This window comes from Pithys albifrons, chromosome 3 (genome assembly GCF_047495875.1).
Source record: "Pithys albifrons albifrons isolate INPA30051 chromosome 3, PitAlb_v1, whole genome shotgun sequence".
Taxonomy (NCBI): Eukaryota; Metazoa; Chordata; class Aves; order Passeriformes; family Thamnophilidae; genus Pithys; species Pithys albifrons.
In genome coordinates, this window is record NC_092460.1 from 39229169 (window position 1) to 39247539 (window position 18371).

The following is an 18371-nucleotide window of genomic DNA, read 5'->3' on the forward strand; positions in this document are numbered from 1 at the left end:
ATCTAAAGAAAATTTCCATCCTGGGAATATATGAACCATATAACACTTCAGTGAGGTCGATTTTATTTGCAAGACACAGTTACGACTCTATGAATTTGATCTGGGCAAAGAGCAAGCCTGAGACTATTGTGACTTGTGGAATGTTATGTAACACTGCACATACATGCACAGACGTGTGTGGTAACAGGAGTACTGAGGCTGAAATTCATGTCCATTTAACTTTATGTCAGGAATCTGATTTTTTTATGGATTTCATATTAATTATTAAATAGCTTGGCTTTGTGGACTTAACTTCTATCTCTCAAAAGACCCTTCATTCTGAATTTTGTGTGTCTACCCTTCTTGTATGAAGATCAGTGGTTTTCCGTTGTGTGAATTAGATTGGAGGGTTTGGGTTGTTGGTTTGGTTTTGGTGTGTTGTTTTTTGTTTGGTTTTTTTTTAACTTTCATTGGTGTTTTGAAAAGCAAAGAAGAATTTTGCACCTTTTTGAGTGCCACTCTGCTGCAGGTAAAGAATGTAACAGCTTGAGAGAGAGCAACTAGAGCCAATAATAATTTGACTGATACGTCCTGGCACTAAAATGCCTATTAAAACTCTCTCAGTTCTTTCAATGTGAAGATTTTAATGCTGGGCACTTGTTTGAGCTGAAAATTCACTCTCTTTATAGATCCAAATAGCCTACATCCTTGAAAGATTCTCAGAAGGATCCAGTATTTCTACTGATGATAGAACAAATCCTTCAGTGTCCCTGTTTCCAAGCCATGGAAGTTTCCAAGCCCAGTGCGGGTTTCCATATGTAACACACACTTTTCCATACACGATCCCAAAGATTTCTTGGAAAACTGCAGAGGTCAGTTGACTATGATAACGTGGTGACAGTTTTAAGAAAAAATATTTTTACTTTTAAGAATTTGTAGGGAATACAGCAATTCTCAGGAGGGGTTAACTGTGAATTCTAGGAATAATAAAGCTCATCAGAGGAACAGATAACTCTGAATATTTGATGTACTTGATTTCAATGGCAAATAAGCCATCTCTATTTGGAAAAGTTTGACAATGTATATACTCTCATTTCACAGAAAGGCAACTTCTTGATTTTATGTAAGATATATACACTTTTAAAGTCAGTTCCAAAGTAAAATCACTGATATTCTTTCCATGGATTTGAGAGAGTTCCAGTAGGTGGGAGGTTAGCTCTCCTACCTACACTGCCAGTAACCAGAAGAGGTTTTTTAAAGAGCTGTTTATTACATGGTATGGCAGAACAAAATTTTTCAATACAACCCCCTGTCTCCTGCCTGTTAGAAGCTGCCTGGGATTTTAAGGCAGAATTTTTAAAACTCTCTCTGGGTTTTTTCCTACTGTACACCCTATGCAATAAAAGCTTGCATTAACATCTAGAAAATTCTGTGTGTGTGAGAGACCATGACATTTGTTTGACACAGACTCCCATGTGGATTTTAGCAGAATTAAAGGTACTTTGTTACAGAGGGTACTGTACTTGTGTGGGCAAATGTCTGTTTGTAGGCACAGAGATTATAGACATTGATAGCCCAAGTACTCTTGCTGCTGCTGCTTTTTTTCTGTTCTGTGGTTGTAGCTCTTTGCCTCTAATTGATCATTATCATCATCCTAATGGTGATTAGTATGGTTTCTACAAGTGATTTCTAACCCAATATTAGCAAGGACTGATAAATAAATTAATCCTGGTATTTGCATGGATTTTTTTTCTTCTGATCCAGGATCTGAAAATCTTCAATATGTCCATATAGAAATTTGGGGTGACATCTTGCCTTCCTGCATTACTCTCTGCCACAAATCCCTTAAAACAGAGATGAAACAGACTAGAGTGAACAGTCAGGTCCTTGCAGGTTGCAGGTCAGCAGAAATTTGGCACCTTGCACCTGTGCAACAGCTTTTATTCCTCTCTTTTTGGAGAAGTCAAATGAAATTATTTAGGAGGGTCCAGTTGCAGGAACTGATCAAACTGATCTGTTAGCTGTGTCCCTGGACTCCTTGCATGGGAAAAAGTGACAGGATTCTCCCAAGCCTGATACAAAAGGAATATAACTACTCCATCAGCACCTATAAAAGGACCTCTGAGGAACTGGTTTCCTGGAACTGGGTAGTCCAATGTTTGGTACAGGTGTCAAAATTCCATGTATTAATGTCCTTTCTCATCAATCCTCTGTGGACCCCACTGAGGACTTTGCTTACAATGTGAGATGCTGTTGGGGTGTCTGTAACTCTGAATCATATGTGATCAGGCATAAATGACAGCACAGATAATCCTTGTTGACTAGAGAATGTGGCTTTTCTACAGTGCCCCAACCTGTGAAAACCCACATTTATGGAGCAGAGAAGAACAATTGTTCTCCCACAGCAGCAGCAGTGGCCAAATACAAGCTACCTCATTGCTCTGCAATTTGCAGTGCTGTAGAGTATCTGCAAAAAGAACAGTGAAACAGTCTTCCTCATGCCCATGAATCTGATTAATCTTTCACATAGTTTTAGTTCTAGTTGTATTTTGACATTTCTGTACTTTCATGCCACAAGCAAGAATTGCATTTTCCTAAAGCAATAATAACTTTTGAAATTCATAGCACCTAAATAAGCCTTTCCTGAGGAACATTATTGTACTTTTCCATTGCAACACAGATTTTATCAAATATTTACAAATTAGCATGTATACTGTAAACTGTGCAGATTTATTTAGACTAGAAATCTTACTTGTTAGGCATGTAGATTTTAAAATACTTCTTTGAATGAGCAAAAGGTGCACTTCCATGAGGAAAGGAGAAAAATGTAACATAATAAAAGTTAGTCTGAATTAGGAAAAAAGTTTTATTGTGCCACAGATACTATGAAGTTTATGATTTCTTTCAAAGAAGTCACGCCAGTTTGTTCCTAAAACAACCTGAGCTTCAGGATGTTTTGTCCTTTTGGAGGTGTGTAGGGTCTCAGATGTTCCAATCAAGTCACCCATAGTGTTTATAACTGTTCTACCGATTCTCCTTTGACAGTTTCACAGGATAGGTGAGGATACATCCTGATGTATATTTTCAGGAAAGGTTCTAGATACCTTTAACATAATGTCGCCCCACTGCATGACAATTTATTTCCATTGGTGGTTGTTCCATGGTTGCGTTGGGAGCATAACCAGTTTCTGAGGTTTGACTGGTGTGACTGAGGGCAAAACCTGGGCTTCATCCTTAATGAAACTCCAGTTGCCTCTCATTTAGCTTTATTACAAAGTTAGAAGATGTGTGAGTCTCCAGCCACCACATGTCCCTTACCTCACGTCTGAAAGGGTGAGCTCCTCTCTGTGTACCTGGCTGCAGTATCAAGACCATACCCAGACTGGTAGCACTGGGGTCCATTCGTAGTCAGGATTAAATCAGTGTAATTAATGTTTCCTAGAGCATAATCTATCTCATCAGAAGCTACACAACTAAAATGGGTCTCTTCAGTCTTTTTTAAGGGACCTCAGTATGGCTCATTCAGCTATAGAATGAAATCTACTGTGTAAAGATTGAAAGTCAGGGGACATGAGCCATTGTCAGTCACAGTGGACATGAACTGCAAAATTCGGCTTCTGTGTGTCTCCCTAATACAGAACAGATGTAAGCAACAATAGAGTTGATGGCATTTATTGTGACAGCTGATGTGGATGATTTGACTTCTTCCATTAAATAGAGGACTAATCTATGATTTGTTTTTCAATTGTCTAGATTATATCTACCTAAAGTCCTTTGGGGATTTTAATTCTGCATTTCATCGGGACAAGGAAAAGGGCAGGCATGTTGAGCATATAAAGATTAAGAAAGGAAGTCTTTATGAAATGTCAGATGCCCCAAGAAACCAAGCAATACATACACTCTTTGGTGTCAGAGATCTCTTTTCTAAAGCAGGAGTAGAAACATTCAGGTGGCATGTTTCTATGCCAGGAGATGGAACTACAGAGTGAGTCTGTTGGGATCATTATTCCTTCCTGAGAGGAGAAAGAGGATGTGTGGTTTCTGACAAGATCAGGTGGTAGAGGTTCTTTAAGCCATCCCAATTCCAGGATCAGAAATCTGTAATGAAACTCAGCAAATGACACCCAGCATGCAAACCTGCATCTTTGTTTAAACACCTGTTGGTTATTCACATGTGAACTATATCCTGGGTGCTGAGTTCTCCTCAGGATTAATTTTGTGGTTTCAAAAATTTCACCTTTCCTGCAGCAGTGTGTGCGAGAGATTGGAGCACATCTCTCCACTGTCTCTCCAGAGACATAACTCTCTTTAGGAGGAAAAAAAAAAGAAGAAAAACACTGAACCTTCTTTCTTCCACACTAAAAGACCTTTGTCCCAAACCACACATGTAGATTTTAAACAGAAAATAATATGAAAGCACAGTGCTTCCTTTATAGCAGACCTTATGTGCCTTATGCAGCTTTCTGAGTTCCTGTGTCCATGGATTTATGATGTGCTCTACACTTTCCACATTCTCAGTGTTGTTTTCCCACATTTGAAGGAGAAATGATCAAGAGATTTGTGCTGGAGTGAAATTTATTCTGTCTTAAGCTGTGTAGAGGTTCCAAATTCACCACAGCATGGAAAATAGAAATGCTGTAAGCATCTTGGGCCCTTCCCAGGCATGCAGACACCGTGCCTTCTGTAGAAATGAACATTACATTCTTGTAATTACTGTTCTTGTCAGAACTGCTTTTGCCTCTAATAGATCAGGTAAATATGAACTGAGGATATGCTATAATGCCCAAGGGGTCAGTTCTGCATGGGAAAATAGCCCCCAACTCAATGAAAATTTGCACTGCTCTGTAGAGGAGGGAGCTTGTGTGGCCTTTCTGGACATTTAGAGGGAATTGCAGGGGTGAGCCTCCTAGGGGATCCCGTGTTTGGGGGTAGGAAGCTGCAATTTAATGTTTTTTTAAAATGCTTTAAAAACCATTTTAGGCCTGTAGTAAACAGGGACGCTCTGTCCAGTTTCCACTGTGTATGCACCAAGGCTCAGGTGCTCAAACCAGTCAAGACAACCTGGTACAGCCCCCACTTCCACACCAACTCCCAAAGGCAACACTGCCAGACTGGCCTCGACATTGCTTAGCAAGGAACAACCCCGACTATTCCTTGGAAATATTGGTCATTACAGCCATGGCCCTGTCCCCCCATTGAGGAATATTCTAATCTTGCTGAAATTCCTCAGTGGTTTGCCATCTGCTCTTTCACGGAACAAAAAAACCCACCCAAACCAAGAGAGAGTAAAGACTGAATTTCTTCTCACTCCAAGATTAACAAAACAGACACAAAATTGAAATGAAACCATGCTTGCAATTACCCTTTCCTTAGATCACATATTAAGCAGCTCTCAAGACACTTACGTAGCTGGGACCAACCCTTACTCAAGATTCCTGGGCATTACTTATGTAGAAAGGAATTAAGGCTCAATGAGGAACTTCTCCTTATATATCTATTTCTTCCTTAAGCAAACAGTTCCAACTTGAAAAGCCTTTTGTAATTCATAACTTAATTAGGTTCCCAATTTTTAACAGTGCTATTAAAAGATGACTGACCTCCCCTGACTAATTTTAGAAATATCAATGTCGTTTTGGCATGTCTAGGTAGATCTATTTTCTCATCTAGAATAAACATAACTCGTTAGTGACTGTGCCAGTGATTAACAGGCTACATATCTATTTATAGTAACTGAGGAAATCTTCCTGTCTAAAGTTGTCAAACATGCACTAATGTTCAAACATTTGTATATGACCAGTGTATCAAATCCCCTACAATTCAGAGAAATCTATAAATAGATAACCATGCTTCATTCTCTTATAAATATAATTCATTATTACCTCTCAAATCTGAACAAAATGGTAATCAATCAAATGTGAGGTGAGAACTGTTCTTTCTGGGAAACAAATGTGCCTTACTTTGGCTTGAAGGGATATTGTGATTTGCAGCCTAATATTTTCCCCATTCCATTTCATTACTTTTCCTTTTTGCTATTCTGTGGGGATTTTTAGACTACAGTTACTGGCAGCTGCATGAAGAGCACTGAGTTTAATTCAGTTTAGTCAGATTCTAGGCAAGCACTGTCTAAGTGCCTTTCTGCCTCTAGACTCCACAGTTAAAGATTAAGCTCCTTTCTGCTTACCCATCAGAATTATGTAGGACAGAATATTTGCCTGAGTGTAGTGAAGTTTGATGATATCAAATATTAATTTTTAAGAGTGTTTTAATTCTAGCACATACTAAAACTAGCAAGCTGTTGAGACACTGAGGAAACTTTTGTTCCAGTTGTTGGGTTGCATTGTCAGCTGGTGATAGTGTAACTGATAAACATTTCTTACTCTGTCTCACTGTGTCCTGAAGTTTCTCTCAAACAAAAACTAAGCCTGAAAACCAGAGCTCAAAACCACAGACTGTTAACCCAAGGCCTCTACAGCCCACTTATATTCCACTAGGCTTCCAAATTTTACCTTAATGGAGCAACTCATGGTGTCAAAGGAAAAAACATCACTCTGGTGAACCTTTGTTGCTTTGATCCTTGCTAAGCAATGGGCTGTGCCAGCCTGTGCTCAAATTGTCAGTCAACACAGGCTCTGCTCTACTGCTCTCAGACTGAGCAGGGGTGTATTTCTCTCTCCTCACCTCCTGCTTCCAAGGCCAGCAGAAGCTGCAGAGACAGCACATTGGGCTCCCTCCGGAAGGATGTTAATGCTTTGTTTGGTTTGAATGTCTCACCTCGTCCTCTGGCCAATGAACAGTCATCATGGGCAGACTCTGAAGGGAATTTTCCCGAGGTCTTACAGAAGGAAAGATGATGCCAGAGATCTGTCAAGGGGAGAGAATCATACCTCAGAAACCAGCATGGCCTTACCACACCTACCCACAAAAAAAAATAATAGCATGAATGGTAAAATTAGAGTTGGAAATAAATAGTGCAGTGCTAATACCACAAGTACAGTGCAAAAGAGAGCCAGAGAAACTGGCATGAGAACAAAATGTGCTGGGATCTGCACAGAAGCAAAAGAGACCTTGGAACAACTCAGGAAGGTAGGATCAAGTGGGAAAACCATGCTACATTATCAGTTATTCTACTACCTCTCAGTAGATGGCACCGTGGAATTCCCATGGGCCACTATGTTTTTGGACTGACACAGGAAAAATTGAAAAACCTTTCTTTTTAATTTCAAAGATTTGAGCAAGGATATTAAAAGGAAAGATAAACCTAATAAAAATTGATAGAAAATAAGACAAAAACCACATACTTTAAAAAGAAACCCCACACAAACATACAAACCCAGAAAATATTAGCGCGAAATAGCCTTAAAAGCAGAAAATCAACAGGAAACAGGATTTTTTTCTATTGCATAGGCACTAAAGATTCTATATGAGTCTTAGCTACTCATATATGGAACAGAAAACTAATGTTTTGTAATTCATTTCAAAAGGTAAGTAATAGATTCAGAAAGCAGAATAAATACCCCCAAACTTTCTTTATTTTGACTAAAGATTTTTGAGTGACATAGGCAGGAAAAGCTGAGCAAAACCACTCCATAATGGGTTTCCAACTGGACCACAATAGTGCAGACAAAGGCTCATGGAGTTCTGAAGTCCAAGGAAACATCATCTGCAAGGCAGTAGATCTTTCTAAAGCCTAGTATGAAAAGTGCAGGCTGGAACAGAAAAGAAAGACAGAGGGGGCAACACTACCTGTGGCTGTTGGACCCCACTTGTGGTGGACTTTGAATTTACTGAACTGCAATAATTTCAACTGGTATCTTGCACACTACCAGTCTTGCTCAGTGCACATGATTATTTCTGAGTTTTATTGTATCTATATGGAATAGTAGATACAAGGAATAGCAGATACAGGCAATAAGGAAGCTGTGTGAGGTTGGATCTTTCCTAACACCCAATGTCCTACCAGTGCCTTATTTTACAATGCCATTGCAATAATTCCTGTTACATATATTCCTTTCTATGTATGAATGCTATGATTCTGCATGCAAATCAAGGGAACATAATTGTTTTGACATATTCAAAAACTAAGTTGTAATGTAGAATTTTAATTTGTTCAGTGCAATCGGTCTGGTTTTAAAAGCCTATGCAACAGATTTCCCTGCAATCTTGGTAAGAGTCTTTTCTACAGCTTCTTGGGTCTGGTTTTCTTTTTGACTGCCATGACATTTTCATTACCTGTGTTTATGAAAATAAAATATCACCTTAAGGAAATGAAGAGGAAATTTATTTTGTTACTATCTGATTTGACTCCCCAACTGGTATGTTTGCTAGTGGAGAACGTAATCTCTACAACAAGGAACTTCACATGTCAAAGCAAACAACACGCACCTCTATGTGCATATGCAGAGGATTCCACTTTCACAAAATGGATGGATGTTACAGGGAAGATACAAGGCCTTTTGCACCAGTCTTATGATAAATTAATGAACTATGGTGGTAAGGCTTTTCAGAGTTGGAGTTTTCAAAAGTATGCAGTTGATTAAGTGCACCCCAGGTCCTGCTATTTGGTTTATAGCACAGAAGGTAAAGGAGGAACAACAGGTCCTAAGACTTTTGGCTGGATCAATCTAGCCTTGGGTGCCCTGGCTGAAGAAAACTCAATGACCCTTTGCAAAACCCATCTTCTACTTGAACAAGTGCAGTTGAAAAAGGATGAAGAGACTGATCATTGCTTTTTAAGGAAACCATCATCTGTCTGTCTGAAATCCCACTCCATGCTGTCATAGCTATTAACAGCATCTGTTACTGTAAACACTATTTTACCATCTTTATTTCTTGTTCATATATTTTGTATATATAGTAGTTCCGGTGTATAATTATCTCTTGTGTATCCTGAGACAGTCAATCACTTTTTTGTACCAGTTATGGGACCAGACAATTGATGGAGCAATAGAAAGATTTCTTTCTCCCTGTCATTTTTTTTCTCTTTTAAGGAATGTTCACCACAGGACCAAGGGTAACTCCTTTGGCACATTTGTCTGTGCTTGTTGAATATTTATTTAGTATCATCATTTTGTACAGAATTCTCTGATTAATCTTCACTGACAGTAACTCCAAGAAAAAATTACGCAGCTTCAAAAAGTGTGTGGGCAAATTCATGGCAGAAAAATCTACTCAGGCTATTAAATTCAAAACCAGGAAGTCCCTAAACTGCAAATTGCTGGAAGAGTGTTCCAAGGAAGTATCACTGTATCTTTTGCTTATAATTTTCCCTGGGCATCTGCTTTTGGCCAGCATTGGAGACAGGGTACTGAGTCAGATGGATCTTTGGTCTGATTCACTGCTGTTACAATTTTACAGAAGTGTCATGAGAGAGTTGTGACAGATGCAGGGATGCAGGTGAAGAAGGGATTTTTTTTTTGGTATAAATAACACTTTTCCCCCTTCTCTTTCTTTTATCTTTCTTTTTCACCCCTGCCTGCCTCCCCCAAGTAATCAATATGCTGCATTTTGCTGTGAGAAGCCATTTAGCTTCAGTCTTTGTTTGGCCAGAAATGGCCTTTGTAAGCTCAACCTAACTGCAAATGTTGTGGGGAAAGAGAAATCTCACTATCCCTGGAGGAATTAAAGCTCTCAGAGAGAATTCACTGGTCTGATCCTTTGTGTAACCACAGTGTTGTTGCTGAGCTCCTGCTCTCTATTAGCCTCCCGTGCAGTCTAGGGTTTAACTTGGCAAAACTCAAGGTTTTCAGAGAAATTGGTTCAGCTCTTTAACCATCACGTTTACCAGCCCACATGCAAAATCCCTAAATATCAAAAGTCACAGATACTTTGAAAGCACATGAAAATCCATGACTCACATGACAGCTGTGACAAAAATGCAGTCCTTCTCATTGCCTTTTTGTTTATAGTCTTTCAGCCAGTTTCCAGTGTAGAAGTTCAAGTCAATTTTCAAATAAATGAATAGTTTAATAGCAGTACCTTGAAATCTATGCTAAAACTCAGATAGTTTTCTCTGTGTTTATTTCATCCATAGCTATTTTAAACTACTGAATAAAATTAAGAAAAATATATTATTTGCTTTAAAAGTCTTTATTTTCATGTTTATTATATTTATTTAGTTTTTAGGAGGGTTTTTTGCATGTCTGGTACTCAGGCATTGGTACATATATGTTTAACACCCTTTTAAAGACACTGATATGATTGTCAGCCACTGCTAAAAGGGTAAAGTCTTCAATCATGTGTCTTCAATCATGTGTGCTGTTGGATCAAAAGAAAATGTCAAGGTCTCTCAAGATATATGTCAGTTCATGAAAAAATTCCACAGTCACAGGTTTTGAGATCTTATCCAGACATGGAATGTTCATTTTAACTTGGCATAAATCTATGCAGCCAAAAGTGGTGTCTCTGCAACCCTCTCCTCCATCACATCCTTAGCTCCTGCTCTTTCCTGCCTGTCCTGTGCTGGCACAGGCTTCAGGATGATCTTTCTGCCGCATGGCTGCAAAAACTCTAGCAGTGGAATAAGGGTGAGGGAGGGCTGGAATGTTCCTCTGATACAGCACAAGCCACTGTCTCATCAAACTGGACACGTAATCACAGCTCTTACGTCAAGTATTGTGTGCTGTTTACCTGCATTGTTTCAGCTATGGAAGCTTAAACAGTGGAGGAGGCAGAATTCAAAACATGAATGGGAACCAGTCTCATAGTACCTGCCCTAAGCTGATGTTAAGCAGAATTCTCCAGCTGCTTCCCCCGACAGCAGGCTGCTGAGGAGCAGGTACATCACAAGCACACTGCACTTCTGTACTAATGGCATCACCAAAGCAAGCCACTTGCTGATATCTGCAGCCAGTGAAGTTCTTAAATGGCTGCCAAGGAACAATTTGCTCCATAATCTGAGCCCAACAGGGCCAGTTGTAACTGTTATATGTGAAGAGGATGAGGGCAGAAAGTGAAGGTCTCCTGCTATGAGCTGTACTGGAAGGTTATAACTGTGGGCTGTGGCCTTTCCTCTTCTCTTTTCTTCTCTTCTTCCTGAGTTCTGCTACTAAATAAATAAATAAATAAGTGGTGGCCTCCTGGCAAGTTTGTCAGCCACAGGAAAGAAAGGACTCTGAGGAAAAGGGGGTCAATCTAGACAGGGGTGCCATGCCAGGATCCAGCAGGATTAGAGCAGGACTGCTGCTTCTGTCAGCTCCTTGAACCAAAGTGAAGTACAGTCTCTCCCAAAGGAAGGATGAGATATGACTCCTGGTGGCAACTCCTAATCTCTCCACCTGTGTCATCCCCAGGTTAGTCTAACAGCTTTTGTTTTGAACTCTTTATCTGGAAGCAGTGACTAAATCTTACCCAGAAACAGTAGTCCAATATATTGGGCACTCAGATACAGCCCAAAGCATTGTGGAAGCCTCCCTAAGCTCACACAATCTATTAAAAAATGGGTGGTTGAATGAAAGCCTACATGCTCCTGTAAGCATGTAGGGGGAAGGAATCATCCAAGCACCTAGAGAATTAAATTACTCTCTTGAGCTCAGTCTTAACAACAATAGTAAGTCATGATCATTCCCTGCCTCTGAACATGGGCCAGTTAGCACAATCTCATGAGCAGGGGCATAAAAGGCAGTTGTGACTGTGGAGGCATGGACATGCTCTACAACAGGCTTTCAGCAGGGTAAGTGAGAGAATCTGTCTGGATGAATGGATTGATTAAAATTCCATGGTTTCGAAAGTAGAAAACCAGCTTTGCCTCTAAAGGGAAATGCTTGACATCAGAAGATACTGAGCCAGAAACTAACTAGGAGCTATAGTCTTATTCCTGACTCACCCATCAGCTCCTAAATGCTGAAGATGTATTTCTGAATACTTTCAGCTTTGTTCTAATTACAGCTGAAATTGTATTTCCTGATTGTTAATTGACTTCCTTCCTTCCTTCCTTCCTTCCTTCCTTCCTTCCTTCCTTCCTTCCTTCCTTCCTTCCTTCCTTCCTTCCTTCCTTCCTTCCTTCCTTCCTTCCTTCCTTCCTTCCTTCCTTCCTTCCTTCCTTCCTTCCTTCCTTCCTTCCTTCCTTCCTTCCTTCCTTCCTTCCTTCCTTCCTTCCTTCCTTCCTTCCTTCCTTCCTTCCTTCCTTCCCTCCTCCCTTCCCTCCTCCCTTCCTCCCTTCCCTCCTTTCTCTCTCTGTTTAAATAGCACTAATGATTTTATATGTTTTCCATTACTTCTCTTAATTACTTCAAAATACATATATTAGCAATTCAGCCTGTTCACTTGCTTCTATGACCAATAATAGTTGCAGTGTGGTGCCTTCCAGGAACACATGATGGGTACGTTTTCTTGTCATTTCTATATTTACACTTGCCTTTTGCCATAGTTTCCAACTTTGCCATTTACTTGTATTCTTATGGAAGAGGGGCTGGAAATGTTATTTTGGATGTTTCACTTCCAATAGTAATGCTACTTAACTTTTAAAAACATATTTCCCTTTCTTGAATTAATGTAATTTTCTTCCTCTTATGACTTTTTTCCCCCTCATTTTGTGTCTTGCTGAAATGTTCTTATCTGCAAAAGAAATGAGCGCCATTTTCCTGTTTCTATTACAATATATTTTAGAATCACATCTTCAAGAAATCCCTCCTGAAGATTCGTTGGCTGGTTTCTGGCTTTGACTTCTTTTTTGGAGAAATTGTAACCTGTTGGACCTTAATTATAATGACTCCAAGATTCTCCAGCTGCCCTGGATTTTACTATTTCCTCTTGCTGTATTTCTTCCACTACTCCACCTCTTCTTTGCCTCCAACTCTTCTGCTCTTCTTCTGATGAACGGAATTAAAACTTTCACTAGCAGAAATTATGGTGTGCAGCTGTGCACACCAATTGCTGATTCCAGATTCTTTCCCTCTGTTTATGCTTTCCACACAGATTGTTGCTGCCACTGGAAAAACAAATTAAATATAACTGGCACCCAGCTTACTGGTGAGACTAGCTGTAAACAAGCTGGGGAATGCTGGAGCTGTGAGACAGCCTTATGAAACTGAAATTAAAGAAAAAGCCCAGCTGCAAAGAACCATTTAGCACAAATGCCTAGAAAGTATCATGAAGGTGAGGGTTCCCAAAGGGGGATGACTTCAGGTTGATTTTTATTGAGCCTAATAAACTTTGGTGTCTTTCTCCGGGTTAGGGAGGTAACAGGTTGACTTGGAGATCCTGGGAAGGTTAAAAGGCCTTTTTCTAAAAGCCCAGTACTTCTAGTAGAAGATTTACTTCTATTCTCCTATTCTCAGCAAACTCTTTTGCTTGCTTATTAGTTAATGAATATGGAGAATAAGGTGAAACATTCCCTACTCCACATGAAGATACACATATGGGTCTGCTGAGGTATTTCAAGTCTGGAACCTAACTGGCAAAATGTTGGGTATCTTCCAACGTGTGTCGCCAGCTGCATGTGAATATGCATCCCTGAAATGCTAGCATTTGGCAGCCATCAAGATCTGCAAATATTAAAGTATTCATTCTTGGATCTACCTATATGTTTATAACTTGCCTTCCCTGACTGTGTGTGAGAGTCCAAAACCAAAGAATCCCCAAATACCCTTTATATGCTCTCTGGCTCTTACTCCCACAAACACTCGTACGTGCATGTGCATGTATGCATAGTTATTAGTAAAAAATACATGCAGACATACACAAAAAACAAGGCAGAAAGGAAAGCTGCCCTTGAAGGAACATCATTCACAAGGTGTAGCATTTGCAGCCTAATTTCCATTCTTTTATTTGATAGCAGATATTTTCACTCTTCCTCTTCTTTTTTAAGGTATTCTGAGCTGAATATGAAGTTACCAGAAACTTAGAGAAGGTAATAGGGTGGATAAACAGCACAACAGAAACTGGTGTGAGAGACAGATTTTGGTGTGGAAAGGAAGACGCAGGCTAAAACAGGGGGCCTCTAAAGGAAAAAAAAAAAAAAAGCCTGTATACGTTTTTGGGTTCATATTCCAAATGAACTTGCAAACCTCTTCTCCTGTGGGTCCAGCCAAGTGATTTCAGCCATTGCAAGTGATGATTGCTGTGCATTCCTCTGTCGCAGAGGCAGCAGGCATCGCTGGAGCAACGTGGGATTTAACAGCTGCTGGGGGGAAGGGTGGAAAAAGCAGATAATGACCCCCTACATTTGAAAGGTGTGATGTTTCTTGCCTTGTCCCCCTCACCCCCACAGCACTTCCTTTCCTTCCTCCTACACACATTAATAAAGTGAATAAGGATTTCAAGCTAAGCAATTCTTGGAAATAGGTTGGAGAGCCGGCAGCTCTGTAACCAGTGTGTGGTTCTCCTTTCAGAAACGAGTCAGTGCCATGTGCTGTGTACAGTGCTGGGGCACAAAAGCCTCTCTGCCATGTGGAGAAGAGGCCAAGCCTTTGGTGAAAGTTCCCTCAGTGCTGGGAAAAACAGTATTCCTTAAAGCAGATTGGTATTATATATATGTAAGATATAATGTAACTTTGTTTTTTACAAAGGCTCCTATTCAGCACAGCACAGAAGCTGGGAGCCTCTGAACAGGGCAGGATACTTCACAGTCAGACTGAAGATGGTAAACACATACAAGAGATAAAAGTTTGACGTTCTTTGGAGCAAAACCTGGTCAGAAGTCAAGCTTTTGATGTGGACACGAGCCTTGCCTCGTCTCCTGCCTTGCTTCGGCAGCCAGTGACTCCAAATTCCAGTAAAGTCAGACTGGAGATGCAGTCTCTTCTGCCACCCTTTCAGCCCTGTCGCCACCACCACCACCTCAAACGGGTGGCTGGTGCATTGGAGGTCCTGCTTTCATCTGATTCATTCTCCTTTTCTGTCACAGTGACCTCCAGTGGTTCACTTCATTTATGTCCTTCATGCGGTGTTCCTCCAAAGAAATTGGGCTAATTTTTTCTCTTTTTTTTTTTCATTTTTCTTTTAAACATCCACAGAGCAAAACGTGTCGAAGGGAAGAAATCAGAATGCATCAGTCCTTTAATCACATTATTGTTGTTGCTTGTGTGGGCACTGGATTCCTGCTTGCTGAACGTGCAGGAAAGGCATGCATCTGTGAGACTGGTGAAATAATTTGCTGGTGAAACAGAACCATTATTTGTGACTATTAAATGAATGAGTAAAACTGTTCTGAGATCTGCCAAAATGTTCACATAGAAAAATCAGACTGCTCAAGGGGAGGGAGAGGGTGAGAGGCTTGGAAAAACTGATTTGCTGAAGTTTGAAGCAGGTCAGGGAAAACTGGGGGAGGGGAAGGGACTAACTTAATCTCTGAGGTGGTCCCACTTTCAAGAACTTTGTGAGCCCTCTTTCTGGAAGTGGTTCTCTTTATACATTCAGACTTGGCTGGCAGCAGTCACCTTGCTTGGCCTTCTCTTATTTAAAGAAACAGCTGCATATGTCAGTGTTTTTGTTGCTATAACTTTGTACCTTGTGCCAGAAGCTCTGAAGTTATAAGCCTGCTCACCTTATATGTACAGCTTATAAATCCGTACTCTAAAGAGAGCTGATGGGACAGCCCTGGTGGATGGGAATGAAAGGGAAGGGCATCAGAGGCTAGGACTGAGACACCTCTGTAGGCAAAGAAGAGACAGATTGTTATAGGCTGGAAGAGGAATTGTGTTGAGAACAAGTCAAATGCTGTCAAACTTTAAGGGTCCCTTAGAAATGTTTTTTATTCAGGCAAAACTCTCAGTGAACGCAATGGAAGGTTTCCATCATTAAGGACCATTCAATACTGCCCTATAGCAAAGGTCCTTCACCCAAAAGGTGGTTGGGTGCTGGAACAGGCACCCCAAGGAAGTGATCATCACACCAAGCCTGACAGAGTTCAATAAGGGTTTGGATGATGCTCTCAGGTATGTGGTGTGACTTCTGGGAGTGATTCTGTGCCCAGCCACAAGTTGGATTCAATGATCCTTGTGGGTCCTTCCAACTCGACATATTCTGTGATTCTGGGCTTCCCCACCTGCCCAAGTCCAACATCACCAACAACAGAAAGCAGAATTCTGGGTGTTAAAGAAAATTATCAGGAATGAATTTGTAGTCTATTGGTGAAAACTGTATCAGAAAATTTACACATTAATTGCCCTACTTGGAAAGGCCTACAGTGTTCACTTTTGCTCAGAGCTACATCTCATCTGCTGTGATCTTGCTCATTCCTGGTAGCCCTGTCTAGTGGCAGAAGGGAAAATATTGGTGAAATGCAGGATGACACCCAAGAATCCAGTGTGAGATCAACCTCCAGTTTCTGGGCTAGCTACTGATATTTTTTTTCCAGCTGGATGAAGAGCCTGCCCTGAGCTGAGCCTGCCTGTGCACACAAGGAGAGGACAGGCGGGTGAGCACAGCCTGCAGCACCCGATGCCTGTGTGCCAGTCCCAGGGATAGCTCCTGCTAATATCAACGAAAACTCTGCAGGGTGTTTACAGTGCACCCAGACAAGCATTCCTTTCACCATACCTAACAGACGTTGTACATACCACTGCAGATCATTCCACATAATCCTACCTAGGCTCTGACAAATAAGACCCCCATTGCAGACTACCCTCCTTCCCAGCTTCAGGCAACTTGCCATAGTGCTCTCTTTCCTTTTCATGGCTTAAAATCCCCTAAGATGAGCCACACGTTTTCCTGAGGTCTTTTGTTCAGAGTATTTTCATTAGATCCTTGGACGTGTTTCTCATTATGCGTGCATATGCTCTTACTACAATGCTGCTTAAATAATAACATACACAGCAAAATGTTCATGTGAGTGTGTTCTAAATTTACTGGTGATTCTGGACTGTAAGACTAACTCTTGTTGCGTCTGTCTCTGTTGGTCTCTGGCTGCTGGCTTTTTTTATAAGTGTAGCTATTAATGGTCCCAGTGGGTTGATCTTTGTCTGATAAAAACGTCTCTTAAATGGATTAAATATAAATGACGGATCATCTGTTGTTAGAGCTGTTCTTAACTCCAAGTATTTACCCCAGGTCATCTTATCATTATCTGAGTAACTAAAATGCAGTCATAGTGATTGTGATATATTTATTTAAAGTTTTCATTCTTCTGCCAATACTGAGCCTCTGGAACTGAGCAAAGCTGAGAGCTCTGGATATAAGAGTAAGTAAAATGCAAAAGTAAAATTAAAATTCAGTGGATATCAGCTGCATTTCATTATTGTAGATAAAATTTTTACTATCTTATTTCATGATCTGGTGTTCCAAATATAAACAGATCTACTCAGTCCTGTAAGGAACTTCCTGTAGCCATTGCTCAACAGATAGGCTACTTGAGAAGAGGCCTTTTAAATAACAGCTTCTCTGCATCTTTCACACTTAATAATCCCAAACTTTTGTCCAGTTTTTATACTGATGTCAATTCCTCACAACATATCATTTGGAACTGAGTGTCTTTCAAGCAACTGTCAGTAAAGCTGTCCTGTGCTGCCCAGTTGTACTGGGAGATGAGCCTACAGATCTCCCCAGCCCCTGCTGTTGTTTCTGCCCCTGCTCTTCCCTTCTTCCTCCCCCTTCTTTGCAGAGTCCGTGCATTGTCATGGTTTTCCTCTGTGTGACTGATAGATTCTGTATCCAGCAAACACTCTGTTATCAGTGCTTGCAACACTGAGCACTTGTGCATGTGATCACCTCTCTGGGGACAAGGAGATCATGCAATCCTTGCTTATTTATGGATAAGCAGTGCTGTGGGACTCATATTGGTGTGTCAGACTCAAACTGCTCGAGGCTGTGAAGCAAGCCTGCCAACCCAAGGTACATTTCTCAGTATAGTTAGTGAGTTACAAGGAGACTTGTCCTTCATCCCTTGTGATTTCATGTGTGTAAGTGGAATGTCATCACTACACAGTAAGAAGACTCATTGTTATCCCCAAAAGCATGATAAGCTCATTTTCTCTTATGAAAAAAATTATTAAGTCCATGTGCTTTCCTGGTAAATCTCTCTTGGTTATTATTGGAACAGGAACTGGAGAGATGCAAAAGGTAGAAAGGAAAAGAATCTATTTACAGACACTTCTTGCCTGCTGGCATTGAAAGCTGTAGACATTTTAAGTGGGTACAGAAAAGCCCTAAATCTTCCCTGTTTTGTCTCAGAATACCAAAACCAGACTGGCCTAAAAGCCTGACTGAGGAATTGGTTACTAAAGCCCCAATTTCTCATGTTGATGGGTCACCACCCTATGATCCCTGGCCTAGATGAGGGTAGCCCTGGGGCAGTTTTCACACTGAGGTTGATCAGATGTTGATCTGGTTGCAGAACTGAAGCACAAAATACTATACAGCCAGTTTTCTTCTTATTGGAAAAAGATTTGATCTTATTTGGACCAGAGTTTAACTGCACTCAGTGCTTGTGTATTTCCATGTCCTTTCAACTCCTAAAG